The 19,722-nt window shown below is 40.6% G+C and overlaps 1 protein-coding gene across 4 annotated transcripts in view; it reads left to right on the plus strand.

Annotated features, from left to right (window-relative positions):
- The window catches only part of PDE3B (phosphodiesterase 3B), a 165,021-nt gene that overhangs the window by 61,095 nt on the left and 84,204 nt on the right, over positions 1 to 19,722 (plus strand). For 2 of the 4 annotated variants that reach the window (XM_025197418.1, XM_025197419.1), the window contains exon 1: positions 3,914 to 4,008. The exons of 1 other annotated variant lie outside the window; for it this stretch is intronic. The gene's annotated coding sequence lies outside the window, so the exon portion shown is untranslated. Of the gene's footprint in view, positions 1 to 3,909; positions 4,009 to 19,722 lie in introns of those variants that run through there. One more of the 4 variants, XM_025197420.1, reaches the window with a different exon arrangement.

Consider the following 19,722-nt stretch of genomic DNA (forward strand, 5'->3'; position numbering starts at 1 on the left):
GGGGTTCAGTTGTAGCCATTTTTGTGTGTTGGGTCTTATCTACTCTTAGGTAGAAGCTAAATCATGGCAATTTATGCCTTATTCCTGGAGTAAGCTGCAAGTGTTTAGCTTTCATTTACTTCAAGATGGGAGCATACACAAAAGCTATCATAGAATAGCTGACCTAATAAGTCTGTCTGCTTTCCTTCAAATTACTCTATTTACCTGAATCCAAGATGACTGAATTTAAGATGACCCCTTCAATAATTAAATTTTATATATAGAGCACTTGCAAAGTTGATGAAAACTTTCATGTCATGTGACCTGTTTCATGGTCACAGGCTATCCCAAGTGGAAAACAAGTGCCTTAGGAACTTGCTCTCCCAATGCTTGCTAGCAAGGAGTGCTGCTAGTATGGGCTGTTGTTCCCCACACCTCCCAGCTGTTAGCTGTGCTGCTAATGAGAAACAAGTTGTGAGCTCCCTTGGGTGAAGGAGCTGCTCCCCTGACCCTTGTGTAGAACAGGGGAGATTGCTGTGAAGGGTACATGGCCGGGGCAGAAGCAGTGAGGCTCAAACTCCCAGAACACCATATGAGGTGCTTTTGGGCACATGCTTTTCCTTTCTCCCCATCTTGTCCCCACTGGCAGCTTTCCAAACTTTCCCTTCTTTTTTCTCTTGGATTATTAATGTGGAAATAAAGTATGTTGAGGCGCTAATAATGACTCCTTGAAAAAGCAGCTTTGAAGGCTTGTTCTGGAAAGGGATGAGGGGCAGTTAGTCATGACCTCCTACTGAGGCACTCGGGGATAGCAGTGTTCAGCATGAGACACAGGAAGTTGGGAAGAGAGAGAAAGAAAGCAGTCTACCCTAGGATACTGGAAGACCTGGGCAACCACTACCACTGTGTAACGTGCCACATGTTCAAATTATAGCTTTGATAGAGACCAACTACAGTAGAGTTTGGAGTTTTTTTTACATTTTTCAAGAAACATCTTTGTGGCTAGTTGGTCATTTTAATTGTGTGATAATTACTTTGCATGTGTAGCATATCTATTAATAATAAATTGTATAATAAATGTAACCTGTGTCAGGGGCCCGAGTATGGAGTTATTAGTGAGGGAGGTGCTCTTCTATAGGAATTATGCCCATTAAAAAAAAAAAAAAATTAGCCAGTTGTTTTAGGTTTGCTTTTTATTGATACAATAATATTTAACATTGAGTAATAACAATATATACTTACTATATATTTTTGAAGTCACAGAATATAATTGTGATTTAAAATAATGTAAGTGGCTTTGATGTATTTTAACTTATTATGTAAAAGTAAGGTAACTTCCTCAACCTGAAAGTAGTCATTTTTAGTTTTGGATTGAAGTGTTCAAAACCATTGTTTGTGGTACAACTTCAACACAATTAAATATTTTTTTTCTTCAGTATGAAGCTTTTTTATTTTTTAGTTTAACCTCAGCTCCTTAGATTGCAAACTTTTGAGAGTATGGAATTTGTCTGCAGGTATGTTTGCATAATGCCTGGAACAAAAATATCTAGGTTTTTACTTTAATATTTATCTAGATCTACATATCTCTGTCTGTAGATCAATTCAACTTTACACAGTCCAATAAACAAAGTTTTAAAATAGCTTCTTTCTGCTTGCTATGAAGCGACAAACAGAAAGCAGATGTTTTGAACTTTATATATTTTATGGTGTTATGATTCAGGAAGCATTTCAAAAGGTAGAAGAAAAATTCCATGTTGGCCTGATAACTCTCCTACCTATTTTGGTGTCATGATTTTTTCCCCTACTTTCTGGAAGGAGTTACTAATGGAATTGTCATATCCTTTTTAATTATCTACGTAGTAAGGAATATGGTACCTAAAACATTTTTGCAGAAAACTATCAAAAGTGTATTTTTATTGATACTAGTAATATGTTTTTATATCTTTAGCTTTTGTATTGCAGGGGTGGGCAAAATGCGGCCCATGGGCCAGATGCAGCCTGCCAGGCCATTCTATCAGGCCCAGGGGCCCCTAAAAAAACTTAGAAAATGAATATTTATGTGCCCCTGACTGCCTGTCATGTGGCCCTCGATGGCTTGCCAAAACTGTAAGCAGCTCTCCGCCCAAAATTATTGCCTGCCCCTCCAGTGTATTGGTTATTTTCTATTGTGTATGTAGAATATTTTCTTTCCTTCTGAATCAAGAAACACAAATTAATAGAGTTGACTTTACCAGTTAATGTGTGTTTAAAATGAAAACTGTTCTGTTTACTGATTTTAAGACGCATCAATAACCCATTTTTCCCAGTGAAGGAAAGGCCTCAGTAACTGAAGCAAATCTAGACTTTTATTTTAAGGATGGTAAAGTGAAGTAGAAAAGAATTAATGGCAACTGGTAAAAATTATGTTCTATATTTTAAACCACAAATGTTAATCAGTTAACCTTATCAAAGGTAGATTTTGGTAAATGGTCCTACCTATTTTGGTGTCATGATTTTTTCCCCTACTTTCTGGAAGGAGTTACTAATGGAATTGTCATATCCTTTTTAATTATCTACGTAGTAAGGAATATGGTACCTAAAACATTTTTGCAGAAAACTATCAAAAGTGTATTTTTATTGATACTAGTAATATGTTTTTATATCTTTAGCTTTTGTATTGCAGGGGTGGGCAAAATGCGGCCCATGGGCCAGATGCAGCCTGCCAGGCCATTCTATCAGGCCCAGGGGCCCCTAAAAAAACTTAGAAAATGAATATTTATGTGCCCCTGACTGCCTGTCATGTGGCCCTCGATGGCTTGCCAAAACTGTAAGCAGCTCTCCGCCCAAAATTATTGCCTGCCCCTCCAGTGTATTGGTTATTTTCTATTGTGTATGTAGAATATTTTCTTTCCTTCTGAATCAAGAAACACAAATTAATAGAGTTGACTTTACCAGTTAATGTGTGTTTAAAATGAAAACTGTTCTGTTTACTGATTTTAAGACGCATCAATAACCCATTTTTCCCAGTGAAGGAAAGGCCTCAGTAACTGAAGCAAATCTAGACTTTTATTTTAAGGATGGTAAAGTGAAGTAGAAAAGAATTAATGGCAACTGGTAAAAATTATGTTCTATATTTTAAACCACAAATGTTAATCAGTTAACCTTATCAAAGGTAGATTTTGGTAAATGGGAAGGGAAGCTTATCCTAAGCAAAAGAGAAGGCTAATAACATGCAGTTGATATAGTACAATTGTCTACATTTGCCAAGAATGCTTTCAGCGTGAACCTTTCTGGTTGGCTGCCCAAATATAACTTTGGTTGCTTTCCAGCTTGCAGTTAGAAAGGGTTTTTAATAATTATAGTGTTTTTATTCTTTTTTAAAATGACCAGAAATTAATTCAGGTTGTTCTCTATATATACGGAGGTGTAATAACTGGCTTGTAAACCCCTCAGAAATCAAGATGCTGGCTATTTTCTTTTATAGAGCTATCTAGGTCAAATTGTAACATGCATTAATGCTATTTGATTGGTTGAATGTTACTGTAACATTTTCCCCTTTTATGGTATAAAGTATCACATAATTACTGTTTATTTACAAATAATTTTAAAGTATGGGGGAGATATTTTATCTCCTGATTTAACTCCATTTGTTATTTAAACATCTTTTCCAGTGGCTTTAATGTGGTTGTTTTTAGCTTTGCATTTACAAATAGTAGTATTTTTTACTATTTATAAATAGTAGTATAAAATATATTATATTGTTGCAGCTTTACCCTTGATAAAACTGTTAGAAAAGAAAGTTTGTAGTATGAGCGCATCTTGTATACTTCAGTACTGAGAGTTCCTTCAGACAGTGTCATACTATGAAGCGCTGCTTAGTGCCCCAGGATTCAGAAATGCTTGCATAATTGGGTACTGTTTTGTGACTTATTAATTGCTCTCTTGGGTATGCAGCTGTAACTGAGCCAGACTGGCAGCTTTCCCAGATTGCATCATTGGCAGCTGTTTTGCTTTCAGGCAGATGGCCAGAAGAAGTACCCATAAATTAAGGTATTGCTACTTTTCTGTGATGTTCTCTTTAACCATTTTGTGTGAGAGATCCTGCACATGCTAATAAATTTCCTCTTTTTCACTGTAATTGCATATATTCCGTTTTAATCATGATTCTTTTAAAGAATTTTAGAATAACAAAAACAAGTAGTAGAATGAGGTAAATCAGGTAAATGCCAAATTACTAACCAATAATTACTGATGTACATTTCTGTTGTAGGAAAATAGATTGAAAGGGAACAAAAGTGTCAAACTCATTTTGCCCCATGGGCCAGATCCAGATTGTTGGACTTCCTGCAGGCTGGACAACGTGCAAACAGTAGAATTAATCCCTGGAGCTGCCACAGTTGCTGTTTCGGTGGGGCTCTGGAAGTGAAGGAGTCAGTGGCGCTGCTGCTTACCCCTGTTTTTCCACAGCTGCTGATTTTTCATTTGCCAGGAAAAACTAAAATCCCCAGTTTCAGCAGTGGGTAGGTGGGGAAGGGAAACTGCACTAACTCCCTGGGTTCCATAGTCACACTAAAACCGAAGGGATTAATGCAGTTGCTGCAGGGGCTCCAGCAGCTGTGGAAATGAGCCCTGCAGGCCGAATTCAGGCTGGAGAGGTGGGTGGCACAGCCCATGAGAAACTTTGTGGGACACGTGGTTGATACCTCCAGTGTAGAGAAGATAAATGAATGTCTGGAGGTGAAGTTTTGGAGCCTTTGGGGGAAAAGAACAAAACAGATGCTTAATATATATAACATTATGATATATTATTATGACATAACATATAGATTCATAAATGTTAGGGGCGGAAGAGACCTCCATAGATCATCGAGTCCGACCCCCTGCATAGGCAGAAAAGAGTGCTGGGTTCAGATGACCCCAGCCAGATGCCTATCTAACCTCCTCTTGAAGACCCCCAGGGTAGGGAAGAGCACTACCTCCCTTGGAAGCCCATTCCAGATTTTGGCCACTCTAACTGTGAAGAAGTTCTTCCTAATGTCCAGTCTAAATCTGCTCTCTACTACCTTATGGCCATTATTTCTTGTGACCCCCAGGGGCCCCTTGGTGAGTAGAGCCTCACCAATTCCCTTCTGCACCCCCATGATGAATTTATAGGCAGCCACAAGGTCACCTCTCTTTAAACCCAGCCACAAGGTCGCCTCTCAACCTCCTCTTGCAGGGGCTGAAGAGATCCGGGTCCCCTAGCCTCTCCTCGTAGGGCTTGGCCTGCAAGCCCTTAACCATATGAGTGGCCCTTCTCTGGACCCTCTCCAGGTTATCCACAGCCCTCTTGAAGTGTGGTGCCCAAAACTGGACGCAGTATTCCAACTGTGGTCTGACCAGTGCCCGACAGAGGGGAAGTATCGCCTCCTTGGTTCTGTTTGTCATGCATCTGCTGATGCATGATAAAGTGCAGTTAGCTTTGCTGATGACTTCGTCACACTGACAACTCGTTTTTCTTGGAGTCCATTAGGACTCCAAGATACCTTTCCACTTCCACGCTACCGAGCAGGTCACTTCCTAGGCTGTGTGTGTGTGTGTGTGGATCTACATATATGTGTATATAGATATATATGGATATGACTATGATGACTACTTACTGTACTTAATCAATTCTAAGATGAGGTGGGATCTCTATGGAGACTGACCCAGAACCCCTGCAGGCAGGACATGCTTGGCTGGGTGGATGGGATGGGACTGTGGGTGAGCGGGGAGTGGCGTCCTGGAGTGGGATGGGGGGGTGGAGCCAGGACAGTGACTGTGTGGGGCTGGGATCATGGGCAGGGGCTTGCAGGGAGCAGATCACTACCGTGTCTGCCCACCTGCTCTGTCTGGCATCCCTGGTGGCAGGTGTGGGGCAAAAAGACCTGGGGTGCTCTGGCAACAGGGCAGTGTCTGGTGTTGGGGCACACATTTGCTCCTGGGTGGGGGCAGCAGGGACTGCTGGGAAGCCAAGTCTTGCCACTGCACCATCCCTACCCTGCGGCCCTGCTGTCTGCAACTCCCAGCACACCTGAGAGCCATGTCTGGGGACAGGGTGGTCTGTACCAGGCAGCACCTCCACACCTGGTGCCAGGCAGGACTGAGGGACCTACTGCGGGCCGGCCAGAATCCTTTGGGCTGGATCCAGCCCATGTTTTGCCTTAAGGAAGGCTGGGTCAGGCACAGAAACATCTTTGTAACCTCACAGAATTATCCAGGATTCTATGTGTACAAATAGTTGGGTACTATATATCTTGTGGCTTTTGGCCACCTTCTGTCTCAGTGACAAGACCAATATCTCCTTCACCACAGAATGCCTGTGTTTGTCTTTAGATCTATCACACTCTTCCCCCTGTGTCCAGGGAATGAAAACAGCTTCATAAAAGTCAGAGGTATTGCAGGTGCACAACCTATTTGCTATGCAGTAATTTGACTTTACTACGTAGTAAAAGTGGAGTGAACACACAATGTGTAACACTGCTGTGTAGTAAATCACTTGGTTCCAGGGTAAAGTTACTCCTTCAAGGAAGTGTAGTAATTTTACAACGTGGCTAAGTTATTACCTGGAATGTGTTGTGTGTTCAGCCCCCTAGTAATTTTCATTTTGGGGTCATTGTTTTTTAAATGTAAACTGACTTCCCTGCCACCTAGTGGCTAGGTACTGTAGTAATTCCCACTGTGGGCTGTTTTTAGAGAACTGGCTCTGTGCTTGTTCCTTACTGGGCGTGTCTACACCTTGCCATATGGCGAGGTTGTTACTGCCCTGTAACAATGCAGTAACTGCCCATGCTGCATCATATGCACCATACATGGTTATTTTTAGCAGCTACTTTGCTGTAGCGGTGCACTATAATGGGGGAGTGCGTTGCCATGGTGAAGTAGTTGCTGGTTGCACGTAGACACCCACTGAAACTACATCTCCATAGCATGTTGCTGTGGCGACAGTATCATGTGTAGATGTGCCCACTATGGAATAAATTTATTATGGAGTAAAACCTAAGAGATGGCTATGCAAAGACTGTCATTTGTCTGCACTGAAATTCTGATTTTGAGGAATACAGTGTCTAATGGGGGAAACTTGCAGATGTGATGAGTTTATGGAATGGTTAATAATGGTGGGGATGGATCCATTATACAGACTGATCTGAATCACTTGATAAAATGGACTTATTTGAACAATATCCATAATATCCATATTAATGTAGCCTAATAGATGGTCATATCTAAGAAAAAGAAAACAAGGTAGGAGACATTATCATAAAATGCAGTGATACTGAAAAGTAGGGAAATTTAAAGTACAAGTCATGGATATAGGTGAACATAAATTGTCAAATAGGTAGGAAAGCAGATAAGATCCTTGATTGCATAATATTAAGTAGTAGAAGAAAATAGTATTAATTTTATAACTGATGTTAATGAGACCTGTTTCTGAAATAGTGTCCATTCCTGTTAGCCGTATTTTAAAAGATGTTGAAATTCAGTTCAGAAAAGAGCTACAAGAATTATTTGACACCTAAAAAAATGCTTTATGGTGAAAGAAATATTTGTCTGTTTATTCAAAAGAAGCTTTGAGATGACGTGATCATGGTTTGCAAGTACCAGCACTGGGAAGAAATTTGTGATAGTAGTAGACAAAAACAAGCATAATGAGGTCCAGTGGTTGGAAACTGAAGCTAGACCAACTGAGGAGAAATATCCTGGTCTTTCTTTTTAACAGAGGATAAAAAAACCATTAGAACAGTGTTTCCAAAATTTTATCCCTGGGACACATTTTTTTTTCCTGGATTAAAATTGGCAGGATGCTTCATTCTTACACCCAAAAGGTATATTTAAGGAAAGGGTGAGGAAAGAAGGTAGCGCTGATGAGAAATGCAAATGTCATTGAAGGGATCAAAGGGGATAAACAAAGCAGTTAACCCACTTGGGGTTAGTTTTTATGAACCAGTTAGTCTATAATGGCATTTATACACATGCATTTATCTTCTCTGATGTGCCGGAGATCTGGTGCGTCGGAGCAGACTTTCTGCTCAGCATGTGAGCTGATGTGCCTGGCGCTGTGTTGCATACACGTGTATAAATGGCGAAAATGCACATCAGTGCTGAGAAACGGTGGCGGTGCGCTTTTGAGACCTTTGATGTGGGGCAAGCATGTGGATAAATGCCCTAAGACGCAACACTTCCCTGCCATCTGTGTAGAGAAAGGCCACATTTTTGCTAGATGCTTCCCTAAGCTTAGACACAGCAGTTATGCTGTGTCCCTGCTGTCTCTGGGAGTCCCAAATTCTGGAAGGGTAGTAAATTAAGTAGCAGTTAGAGCTTTCTATCTTGCTTTCTCTCTGAAACATAATATACTCATGAGGGGAGTTGCTGAACAACTAGCTGCAGCAGGGAGGAAACAGTAGCTGCTCAGAACTCTTGGCTGACGTCAGAGCTGTTCTTGGTTTCAGGGAGGCAGATGTGTAAGGCATTTGAGGAGAAGCTGCTGTAATGAACGGAGTGACTCAATGCTCTGGCTTTCATGGCCCCCAAGTAGTCCCCTCAGCTGCCATGTTGAGCAATGCAGAAATGAGTTAGGGGCACAAATCATACATATATACGAATGTTCTATTAAGTTGAAGTATACTAGGGAGAATTACTAGGTTTCTAAATATGGTTTCTATGACTGATTTCAGGAATTGCTGCATGTAGAAATTAAGAATTTGACTGATGCAATGAAATTGTTTCATTAATGCTTTAGTATACATGGAATTTACTATTTGTTGTCTAGGTTGTATTATGCATCTATCAAGTCTGAAACAATGAAGAATAGTTCCCATTCAAGTGGGACAGTGTCAGAAGTCTAGAGAAGCTTGTTCAACCTAGTTTGTTTGAAGGGGCTAAGTTTTGGAAAGGGGTATAAGCAAGAGAATAAAGAAGTCGGTTTCTAATCATGAATGTTAAAAGGCATGGAGTATGAGATGCTCAAAATAAACTCAAAGGGAGGATTCAGAGACACAAGGAGCCTGGGTAGGAGAGAGAGTTATGCTTTCATAGCATAGGAGAATATTGCTGGCTCTGGGACCAAAGATCTAAGAAAGCTAATCTGCAGGAATGGGCAGATGGACCGACAGACTCTCTGTTTTGTAGGAAAACCTGTGCTGTAGAAGAACCGGGTTCACCCCAGAGATTTCTGGATTTAAGCGCAGAGAATGCTGCAGAGGAAACTGAGGCAGTGAAACATTTGAAGGGAGGTGGTGTTTTTTTGGGGGGGGGCTGTGCAATTCCATATATCATTTTGCTATCTAAAGTAAGCATAACTGGTTAGAAACTTTTGCAAGCTTTGTGCATCTGTTCACTTTAACTATTCTTCAACTGAAGAAATATACTGTATATGTGAAACACCCACACAGAGCTCTTAGAAAGGGTGTGCAAGTTGATAGGATTTAAGAAGGCCATTTAGTCCTGGTGGCATAGAGTGGCAGGGCTACGGTGTCCCCTCACTCTGAAAGGGTAACAGGGATGCTTTGTTCAGAGAGGCCACACGGAAAGAATGCAGTATCCCATTCAAATCTAAGGGAGTTGGGGAGCAAATGAACGTAGTGGAGGTAGCTAAAATATCTGTTTGAGAGTTCAGCTGAAGGAGCTTTACTAGGAGACGATCCCTTTCTCTACAACTTACCCTCTGTGTAATCTTGTCCACAAACATGAATACAGCTAGCATCTTTTCAGATGACAGTTCATACATTTGTCTCCACTTCACACTTGTCTCCTTTCAGTCTCACCCCACAAACTCTTTCTGTGACTCCCTTTTTTCTCCCTTTCCCTTTTTTGGTCATTATATGAGAATCCACTATTTTCAATAAGGGCTGGACAAGACCTCAGCCTTACCTGTCACTTAGTCAGGTAACTTCTATATTCTGGCATCCAGGTTGTATCTGTTAAATCTTGTTCATGATTTCCTTATAAGACCTCTAAGATAGGACCTTCAGTGTCAGTTCATTCAGCCAAAGTTCTCATCCAAGCTTTTATAATCTTGCAGCTTGATTACTACAAAATCTTTTTCTGTGCCCCTGACATGCATTCTTGCGCCAGTCATCTCCTCTTACTTTTGCAGCAGCATTCTGGTTCTCTTAGCCCTCGATTTGGCCCTTCACTCCTTTCTTTGCATCTCCCAGCTGGCTCTTCCATATCACATTAGACATAATGTAGGTGCTTGTCTTTACTTTCAAAGCCTCTGCTTAAGAGCTCTCATTCTGTATCAAGATGTCAAGTACTGTTTTTAATCGACTTATAATGCTAGTCCCTATCGCCTGTTAAATTTTCAATGAGCACCTTTCTGCTTTTCCTAAATTTGAAGATACCTCTTTGTAAACATATGCAAAACTACCTAATTATCCTACTTTACCTTTCTTATCTTTCCTTTCCTTGGGTGCCTACAAAAACATAAAATGGAGGTACATGTGCAAAGATCTGTCATGCTGACCAATACTATCTCATTTTTGCATGTATGCAGATAGGCAGATGTGGGCTTATATCTATTAACTCTTGCCTTATCCTTGAATTTTAAGGGAAGGGACTGCCTTTTTTCATTCTGTGTTTGTACACTGCTTAACACAGTGGGTCCTGATCCATTACCAGGGCTCAGACAGTAATACTAATAATACAAGACTGATTTGGATAAGAAGGATAAGGAGCAGAAATGGGGATAGCTAGCTGAGTACAAAGAGATTTGGATGAGGAATCACAGTTGGAAAGGAAACAAGTTGAAGAGGGGGCTGGACACAAGGAAGGACAAACTCTAAAGGAGAAAAGGCAGAAGCCTGTCCACTAGAACAAACTACCTTCCAGATCCTGGAATGGAACTCAAGATCACTCCTCCACCCCAGATTAGGGTGGGGGAAACTATGGCACACATGTTGCAAATGGTACAAGCAGGTGCTGTGTGTGGTATGCAATTCTAGGTACTCAGTAAAGGAGGCACTGGAATGAGGGCAGGGGGACTTGAATCTCTTGAACATAAGAGGAACAGGATGCTGCTGCAAGAGGTGTCAGATGTAATTGCCAAGAGTCAAGTTAAACCTTCCCTGCCTGCAGCTGCTGTTGAATTCAGGGTGTTAAATGGATTCTAAATGAGTAAAATTAGTGCTCTTGATCTACGTTTCTGTCACAGTTCCCCAGCCATAATATGAATAGGAAATAGTCCTTCTCACAGAGGTGTTGTGAAAATAAATTCATTATGAATGAATGAAGCACTTGGATAATATAGTGATAAGAGCCGTAAAAAAGGCCATGAGGAAATTAATAATCCAGTCTTCAGGATAAATTATGAGCATGTGCTGTAAGTAGGCCTGGGAGCTACACATTGAAAAATGAGGACAAGAAAACACATTGAACTAGCTATTTGAAATGAGCACAGTTTGTTCTAAGTACCAAATTAGGCAGGTACCCTGTGGAAAAAGTAATCCATGAACATGTAATTAACATTTAATTGAGATGCACGAAAAGGCCAAATTTAAGTTTTTTGCAGACACCTGTAATTTTGTCCTTTCTTAACTTTTAGGTACTTGACTTTGCAAGCTTAATAGTGATATTTTAATGTGGATATTTTTCCTTTTGTAATTATTTTAAGTGATACTTATGATATTAAATTATGAGTTGAATTTAAAACTACACATGAGCAATTTTCCTGTCCGTTTTCTTCATGGCTATTGTCTTGTCTTGTATACAGTTCAACACGATATCAAATAAAGATTTTGCTATACTGTGGAGGGTTGAGAAGTGCATTCCATACCTAATATTTTAAATATCTCTGATTATTGCTGCTTATATCTCTGTTCTTTTTTTCTTCTAGAGGTATGAGAATTCTTATTGGGTGACCGCCCTTTATTGCTTCTCACAGATAAGCTTGTAAGAAACTGGGGCATTGGTTTCCGAAAGAGAATTTCTTTTTTCTTAAGAGAAGTAGAAGTTCTAGGCCTTATTCTTTGCTATCTTGCATCTTAGTAATTGCTTGCACTCGTGCAAAGCTGAATATAAATAAGGTAAAAGGAGATACAGTATGATCAGTTTAATTGTCCTCAACTTACTAAAATATATGTAATATAAACATACTATAAGCAATTTATGAAATAATTTAATTGGCAACTCTGAAAAGAAAATGTCAAATTGGAGAACAGTTGAGAATAAAAAATAATGTTTAACTGCAGGATTTATTAATCTCCACATGCCATACATTCTTAGGTAGATATTTCATGTAAATTGTTAAAAGCAGGAGGAAAACCAATGAAAGCATAGGAAGGATAAGCTGATGTAGACAGTGTAGAAAAGGCTAAGTGTTTAATTCCTTTTTCTTCAGTTTTCACAGTTCATCAACCATTATATGGTGAGCACAGTTGTCAGCAAGGACAGGATAAGTAATCAGTCTAGTTCAGGAAAAAACAGGTTGGAGTTTATTTATACAATGGATGGTTGTTTTTTGGGGGTTTGTTTTTTTTAAGTAGGGGCCAAATGAGCAGTCAAAGAGTATGCAAGGAATGTAATTTGGTGGGGTGTGCGAAACAGACCATATTCAATTCAGATTTGGCCTGAATCGGGGACAGTGATTCGATTCGTTGATTTGAATCATTGTCCCTGACTTGATTTGGCTGAATCTGAATCTGAAGATTCAGTGCTGATTCAGAGAATCAGCAATTTGGACGTAGACACAGCTTTTAAATGTTTTTTCTACATACCTCGAGGTACCAGAAGCAGCTAATGAACACTGCGATGCTGAGGCAGATGGAGCATCCCACAGGAGCATGTGGGGGGGGGCCCATGTGCTTGGTGGCTAACCTGGAAGTGGACCAGAAGTACTTCCAGTCCACTTGCGGGTCCACTGGTGAGCTCAGTATGGAGCTGCCAGTGTGGGCAGCTCCAGACTGCCTGCGTTCCCTGCCATAAAATCAACACATCTGCTGCAAAAAAGTGGTACAGATTTTTACCACTTTTGTTACAGTCACAATTTTGGGCATTTGTGGCATGACAAGGGGCCTGGACATCTGTTTGCTTGGGATTTGTATTGCTATAAACATTTTTATGGCAGCGCAAAGGTGACATCTGTTTCCAGCCTAAGAACTCATACCTTCTGCAAATTGGTAGCAGAAGGGATATTGTTCGTATATGCTCACAAAGCAGGTCATAGATTACCCTTGCCCAAAGGCAGCTCTTCTTCAGTATTTGAAGCCCCCTACCATATGAATGCCAGATGAACCATTACTTTATAAAATGGCTACCATTTTAGCCAACACACTAGAATTTACAATGACCTCAGGCATGGAGAGATGAGGATTTGTATTTTGGGGGCTTGAACAACTTGTGTGTGTGTGCATGCATGTGTGCGGACATGTGCATTAGGCATAAAGGGGGGATCTATAGCATGTTTGCCTGTGGGTTAAAAACACTTGGATTATGGAGTATAACTACTTCAAGTGAGTGTTTCTGCAACAAATGTCATGACTGCAGAATTATGGAATTCACAAGGTTTTGTTTAATGACCTATTTATAATCCTGCCTGTTAACAGGTTAAAATAATTTTAATACTTTGTACTCCTTCTGATGTAACAAAATCAATATATGTCTGGGATAATGCACTGGAATCTGATAGGCATTATTGACTATTTTTTAAATTAAAGCTATGATTGCAGAATGCTTGTTGCTGATGACGGGGGGGTAGTAGAAGGAACACTTAGCTTTTACGTACCAGATTGAAACTGCACAGCTGCTATTAAGTTAATTAGATTTCTCCTGGAAGTCATTAAGAAATAAAATATGTCCTCATTTCAGTCTTTTCCGAGCAACTTAGTAAGGGCTTAATTCTGTTCTAAACTAAGCTTGTATGTATAGGAGCAAATCTTGAGATGCTATTTTAAAAATTGATTACAAACCTATACTTGCCCCCACATCTTAGATTAGTCCTATCCAAGGGTGTTTACAGTTGTAGATTAATATTTCTACGTAATATGTAGTGGGTGTGTCTTCTGCAATGCTTTAATGAACAGTAAACTTTACTGTGTATTAGAGCATCAGCAAAAAACATGCTAATACGTTAATGCACAGTAAAATAAGCCTACTGTGTGTTAGGCATTATTAATAAAGTGTGTGCTTTTGCTGCTGCGCATTAGGGCATCCTAATGTGCATTTAGTTAGTACCTCACATTACAGGTACTAAGTTTAATGCACAGTAACAAAAGTGCGTTAATGAACATGTAGATGCACTCACTGGGTTGTATTCTTTTTTTTTGCTCAAAAAAAGGGGCAAGTATAAGATAATTAGCATTATCAAATAATTGTTTTTTGGGGGAGAAGAAAGGAAAGATTTTAGATTTCAGTATCACCTCATTAGATTGTTGGGATTCCTTGAAGAAAATGGATTGAATCCCTGTCTCGTGCACTGGGAGTGTTGCCAAGGGTTTTATTAAGAAGAGATTTATGCAAGTCCTGTCTTCCACAGAACTTTCTTAGAGGTAGGAAGTATGCAGAAAAATTATCTGAAGTGTAGAAACTGGCTTTTTTCACAGTGGTCAGCAAGCAGGTTGTGACTCTTGTATTCATATCTTTTATCACGTGTTTTGATACTTGCAATGTATATGTGAAAACTATTAAGTTAGTATAGATTGTGGCAGCTTATCATCTTCTTGTTTTAATACTGTGGCAGCTGAAATCAGCTAAGGAGATTGTTTGACTTTTCTAGTCCAAAGGGCAAAAAATATTTTCTTTTGCATGTTTTGGGCTGTATAATTTGTTTATTCAAATATTTCAAGTGAAAATGATATTCTATTATTAAAACATTAAACAAATGTATGAATAAAAAAAAGTAGTCCTAACATTGCTTTCTGAATATTGTTTTACTGGATCTCCTTCAAATATATATGGGAAACAAGTTTAGAAAGGTCTCCACTAAAATACACTGCATCTGATTGTTGTAACAGAAGAAATAAGCTGGTGCACAAGAAAAGAGGCATTCACTAAAATGTGACCAAAAGTCATATTGGCTTTATAGAGTAACACCTTAATGCAGGAGTCATCAATTAACAACCCATGGGACTGCAGTATTCAGCAGCAGAGGGTTCTCTTGTTAGTGTGCTGGGGCTTCCGCAGAGGGGGAGCTTTGCCTGTGCCTGCCATAGTTGGGTGGCATGAGCTCTGGGCAGAGTGGTTTTTCGACTGGACTGTGCTGTGCTGCAGCTGAACAGTGGCGAGAAGCAGTAGCAGTGGTTGGGTCCTGATGCCCACCCATCTCTGACTTTAGCTGGGTCATTCTAGTCCCCCTTTTAGAAAACATTGCTACCCCTACCATAAGACAAAAGAGCTCTGATATAAATGGCTAAATATGCTAGATGCTAAGTGCTTTGGAAACAGCAGAGGTGGAGCTAAGCACAGGAATATAGTGAAGGAAATGTGAACTTTAGTACTTCAGTGTTTCTGTTAACAAACCTGCACTGCATTCATATCTTTTTTTTTTTTAAATTGGATAATGCAAAATGCTGTAAAAATTACTCAAATGGTGTATCATGGAAAAGTAGAGTTAGAAGGAACCTCAGGAGGTCATCTATTCCAACCCCCTGCTCAAAGCAGGACTGTTTCCATCTATATAATCCCACCCAAAGCTTTGTCTAGCCAGAGTTTAAAAATCTCCAAGGATTCTATGATTCCACAACCTCTCTGGGTAACCTGTTCCAGTGCTTTATTATCCGCCTAGTGAGAAAGTTCTTCCTAATATCTAACCTAAACTTTCAATGCTGCAACTTGAGACCACTGTTTCTTGTTCTGTCATGTGCCACCACTGAGAACCGTCTAACTGCATCCTCTTTTGAACTCCCCACACCACCCCAAGTAATTGAAGGTTGCTATTAAATCCCCTCTGTCTTCTCTTCTCTAGACTAAATGAGTCCAGTTCCCTCTGCCTCTCCTCAGAAATCATATGCCCCAGCCCCCTAAATCACTTCTGTTGTCCTCCGCTGTACTGTCTCCAATTTGTCTACATCCTTTCTGAAGGGTGGGACTCAAAACTGGACACAATACTCCAGATGCGGCCTCACCAGTGCTGAATAGAGGGGAAGAATTACTTCCCTCGGATCTGCTGGTAACATTCCTACTAATGCAGCCCAGTATACCATTAGCCTTCTTTGCAACAAGGGCACAATGTTGGCTTATATTCAGCTTATTGTCCACTGTAACCCCTAGGTCCTATTCTGCAGAGTTGCTGCTCAGTTAGTCAGTCCCCAGCCTGCACCAGTCCATGGGAGTGTTCTGTCATAAGTGCAGGACTTTTGCACCACTTATTGAACCTCATGAGATTTCTTTTGGTCTAATCCTCCAATTTCATTGAGGTTTCTCTGAATCCTAACCCTATCCTCCAGTGTATTCATGACTCCCCTCAGCTTTGTGCCATTCGCAGGCTTGCTGAGGGTGTACTCTATGCCATGTTCCAGGTCATTGATGAAGATATTGAACAAAACTGGCCCTGGGAGAGACCCTTGGGGCACTCCACTTCAATACTGGCTTCAACTAGACATCAGGCCATTGACTACTACCCTCTGAGCCTGATGATCCAGTCAGTTTTCTAGCCACTTTACAGTCCATTCATCCAATCTGTACTTCCTTAGTTTGCTTGTGAGAATCTTGTGGGAGACCATATCAAAAGCCTTGCTAAGTCAAGGTATATCACATCCACTGCTCTTCCCACATCCACAGAGCCAGTCATCTTGTCATAGAAGGCAGTCAGGTTGGTCAAGCATGACTTGCCCCTGGTAAATGTTGAACTGTTCCTAATCACTTTCTCCACCAACTGCTTAGAAATGGATTCCTTGAGGACCTGCTCTATGATTTTTTCCAGGGACTGAGGTGAGGCTGACTGGTCTGTAGTTCCCTGGATATTCCTTCTTGCCTTTTTTAAAGATGGGCACTATATTTGCCCTTTTCCGATTGTCTGGGACCTCTCCCATTCACGATGAGTTTTCAAAGAGGATAGCCAGCAGCTTTAAAATTACATTGACCATCTCCCTCAACACCCTTGGGTGCATCCCTTCTGTCCCCATGGACTTGTACACATCCAGCTTTTCTAAATAGTTCATAACCCATTCTTTTGCTACTATTGGTTGCTAACTGCCAATTCAAACTACTGCCAGGTGCAGTAGTCTGGCAGCTGACCTTGCCTGTTAAGACTGAGGTGAAAAAGGTATTGAGTACTTCAGCCTTTTCCACATTCATCTGTCACTAGGTTGTTTCCCCCATTTAGTAAAGGACCTATACTTTCTCTGATCTTCCTTTGTTGCTGACTTTCTTGTTACCCTTCACATCCCTTGCTAGCTGCAACTCCCATTGTGCTTTGGCCATCCTGATTGCATCCTTGCATTCTTGAGCAATGCTCTTATACTCCTCCTTAATTGTTTGTCCAAGTTTCCACTTCTCGTAAGCTTCCTCGTTGTGTTTTAACTCACTGAAGAGTTCCCTTCTAAGCCAAGCAGGTGTTCTGACATACGTGCTAGTCTTCCTGTGCATTGGGGTGTTTTGTTCCTGTCCCCTCAGTGAGCTTTTCTATAATACAACCAGCTCTCCTAGACTCCTTTCCCCCTCAGACTGGCCTCCCAGGGGATCCTGCCCATCAGTTCCCTGAGTTAATCAGAGTCTGCTTTTCTGAGATCCAGGGACCTTACTCTGCTGCTCTCCTTCCTTCTTTTCCTCAGGATCCTGAACTCAATCATCTCATGGTCACTGCTGCCCAAATTGCCATCCACTACTACATTCCGTACCAATTCTTCTCTGTTTGTGAGCAGCAGATCAAGAAGAGTGCGGCCCCTAGTTGGCCTCTCCAGCATTGTGCTAGGAATGGAAGTTGTCCATAACACTCTCCAGATGTCAGGGTGATTTTAACCCCACCGTGAGAACCAGGGCCTCTTCCTCTTTCCTGCCTGTCCTTCCAGAATAGTTTATACCCATTCATGACAGTGCTCCAGTCATTCAAGCTATCCCACCTAGTCTGTTATTCCAATCACAACATATTTCCATGACTGCGAGGACTTCCAATTCTGTACTTTAAGTCATATGTAAAGAATGTAATTTTAAGAAGCATTAGAACTGGTCAAGTAGTGGATTTATGTGGAAGAGTTCAAAACTTTTTAAAATCATATTGATTTTAATCTGCTCCTTTTTTATAGTTGTTAAACATTACCGATTAATTAGGTGATATAACTTGTATTATGGCATGTTGGAGTGCACACTGAACAGTGACTGTTCAATTCAGGCTATCACTCAGTTTTGCTGATCTACTCTTCATCAATTCTTGCAGTTACTTCTTTTGATTTAAATATATTACTCATCTGGACTGATCTACACCTCATCCAACCTCATTTCCAGTGGGCATGGAATCATCTGTTTCACTATATTAAGACATGTATCAGAGAAACAGAAATGTCTCTCATTAGCATACTAAAGACACATCAACCTGTCTCCTTATTGATTCATTTTGTGCCCTCTGGTACAGAGTAAACAGGAAAAACGGACTCTGTCGGTGACAGAGCTGTTGGGATACATAATTACCACCACAAAAAGAAAGTTCAGCATCCTTTCACATATTAAAAAAGGAAGATTAACTGTAGCAGCTGCAGCAAGTGAACTATTAAGGCAGTGGTATAACTATATCCTATTGTTGCATTGAAACTATAGAAAAGGAGAGTATTCAGAGGCTTATTTTTGTTTAAATAGTGGATAATCTGGTTTGCATAATCTGTATTCCTTACAAAATTATTAGGAATATAACCATGAAAGCTAAATATGCTCCTGACTACAGCTGAAATATCATACACCCTGCCATTTACTGGATCTTGTCTCTCATAATCTATGCCCAGCCTAAAACGGTCTTGGAGAAGTTTGTGACTGGTCTTTGTCATCCCTTGGGGTGCTCTGGTGAACAGACGTTCCCCCAGATCCTGATGCACACTCCTGATATACTTATAGGCTGCTACCAGGTCACCCCTGAGCCTGCGCTTTTCCAGGCTTAAGAGTCCCATGGCTCTCAGCCTGTCTTCATAAGGCCTGTTCTCCTGACCGCTGATCATGCCCGGGGCTCTTCTCTGAACACTCTCAAGCTGTGACTTCATGTCCCATCCTGTTTTCTCTTTATTTGTCCCCTAAAATTAGCTGATCTATCCCCAGTGGCATTCCTTATTAAGGGAGGCTTCTAGTAGTCTGTGATGGGCCTAAGCCCATGATCTTTTGGCACATCAAATAGGGAGGGCCCTTCTCACATAGCAGCAGAGAGTTGATGCTGAGAGAAGGGTGAACTGGGTATATCCATAATTTTCTACTCTCTGTTCCTCTCCTGCTGTAGCTTCCAGTTCACAATGTTTGTATTCACACAACTTGAACATTACTAAAAGGTAACTAGTAGTCCTCATTCTCTAACTTTCTTCTGTATGTAGGGGGTTTTTTTTGGTCTGCAGAGAGAACAAATTAATCCAGTTGACGTACCAGAACCTGATAACATCTTCTGATTGTGTTGATGACGTTTCTCTGTGGTTTTGGTGGTTTTATAAAGCTATTCAGGATGTAGGTTTGTGATTGACTTCAAAAAGCAATGCCTAACAAAATACTCTTTTAGCGTGAAAATACACTTGCACAAAAGGCACTTGAGCATTTTCTTTTTCTTTTTTCCAATTAGCCACAGCAGATATATCTAAGGTTTTGGGGTTAATGTTAATTTAGGTTCCTTCTACAAAGTGTTTACGG

This window comes from Alligator sinensis, unplaced genomic scaffold (assembly GCF_000455745.1).
Source record: "Alligator sinensis unplaced genomic scaffold, ASM45574v1 scaffold502_1, whole genome shotgun sequence".
Lineage (NCBI taxonomy): Eukaryota > Metazoa > Chordata > Crocodylia > Alligatoridae > Alligator > Alligator sinensis.